The following is a 1,918-nucleotide window of genomic DNA, read 5'->3' on the forward strand; positions in this document are numbered from 1 at the left end:
CCATTCTCGACTCACACAGTCGAGCGATCAAGTTTTTGGCGCCGTTGCCGGGGACTTTTATTCAATCGATATCGTAACTCTTCCGTTACGCTGTAGAGACTAAGGTTTCTTTTTCTTCTATTCTTTCTTTCGTTGATTTGTATGCCACGCACTCGCTCACAAGGTGAACCGCTCTATCTACGAATCAATGATATCGAACTATATCTCCGAGTCTTACGACGAATTCGGGAATATCGTGCTGCAAACAATCTCCCTCCTATAGACTTTCCTGATCTCAAAGATCTTCCTTCTTTAACCGAGATGGCAGAACCAGCTCGTGCTCTTAGAGATTACGCCGCTCCATCGCAAGATGAACCGCATTCAAGTATTGCTCCGCCCGCAATTGAAGCAAACAACTTCGAACTCAAACCTTCGCTGTTGCAGGCTGTGCAACAGAACCAATTCTCTGGAAATCTCACCGAAGATCCAAACCTTCATTTATCCGTATTTGTTCAATACGCTGATACTGTTAAAGCTAATGGTGTCACTTCGGAGGCAATTCGACTTCGTCTTTTTCCTTTCTCATTAAGAGATAGCGCTAGAAGATGGCTTCAATCTCTTCCTTCCAACTCAGTCACCACATGGAACGAGTTGAAGAAAGTTTTTCTTGCCCGATATTTTCCGCCAAGCAAAACAGCTATGTTAAGAGCCCAGATAAACGGATTTAAACAGAAAGACAACGAGTCTCTTTTCGAAGCATGGGAAAGATACAAAGACATGATGAGACTTTGCCCACACCATGGTTTGGAAGACTGGTTAGTAATTCACACATTTTATAATGGTCTCTTATACAATACAAGGTTAACAATAGACGCCGCTGCAGGTGGTGCACTAATGAACAAACCTTATGCTGATGCTTACCAGCTTATCGAGAGCATGGCCCAAAACCACTATCAGTGGGGAACCGAACGAACAACGGTGGAAAAACCTCAACCGAAAACTGGCATGTACGAGATAAGTAACCTTGATCACGTTAATGCAAAAGTGGATGCTTTGGTCCAGAAAATTGAAAGTTTAAACGTATCACCTCCAGCCGCCGTGGTTGCTATAACTCAGAATTGCGAGGTCTGTGGAATCCAAGGCCACACTCCTGCGGAATGTCAACTCTTGACTGGAATCCAAGCAGAGCAAGTAAACTATGCTCAAGGAAGCCCCTACTCGAATACCTATAACCCAAATTGGAAGAACCATCCAAACTTTTCATATAAGAGTAATAATGCTTTATACGCACCTGGACAGTCTCCAAATCAAGCCCCATCTATACCTCCGGGATATCAGAAACCGAATCCTAACAATAATACCCCTAGAAAATCCAACTTGGAAATCATGATGGAAAACTTTATAGCTTCCCAACAACAAACCAATAAAGATTTCTTAAACCAGAACATACATACTGGCGAACAACTTAAACAACTAGCAAGCAAAGTAGATGCCTTGGCTACCCATAACAAAATGCTAGAAACACAAATATCACAAGTAGCTCAACAACAAGCACCTACTGCTGCCCCAACTGGTACATTCCCTGGACAGCCCCAACCTAATCCGAGAAGCCAAGCTCATGCAATTATATTAAGAAGTGGAACGGAGGTGGAAGGACCGTCTGACCCAAGGATAGAAAACCAAAACCCTAAGAAATCAACTGAGGAAAGTGAACCTAAGGAAAAGGAAGAGAGTAATAAGGAAACCCTAGAAAAGAAGGAACCTTATGTACCTCCACCACCTTACAAACCACCTATACCGTACCCCCAAAGGCTTGTTAAAACCAAAGATGCGGGCCAATTTAGAAAATTTGTTGATCTCCTTAAACAATTAAACGTTACAATTCCGTTTACCGAAGCTATTACGCAGATGCCCTCATACGCTAAATTCTTAAAAGAAA

The 1,918-nt window shown here is 42.6% G+C and overlaps 1 pseudogene; it reads right to left on the bottom strand.

The window, feature by feature from the left end:
- Positions 1-685: 685 nt before the first annotated feature.
- On the bottom strand, positions 686-785 carry LOC127116476 (uncharacterized; annotated as a pseudogene).
- Positions 786-1,918: the final 1,133 nt, after the last annotated feature.

This window comes from Lathyrus oleraceus, chromosome 1 (assembly GCF_024323335.1).
Source record: "Lathyrus oleraceus cultivar Zhongwan6 chromosome 1, CAAS_Psat_ZW6_1.0, whole genome shotgun sequence".
Taxonomy (NCBI): domain Eukaryota; kingdom Viridiplantae; phylum Streptophyta; class Magnoliopsida; order Fabales; family Fabaceae; genus Lathyrus; species Lathyrus oleraceus.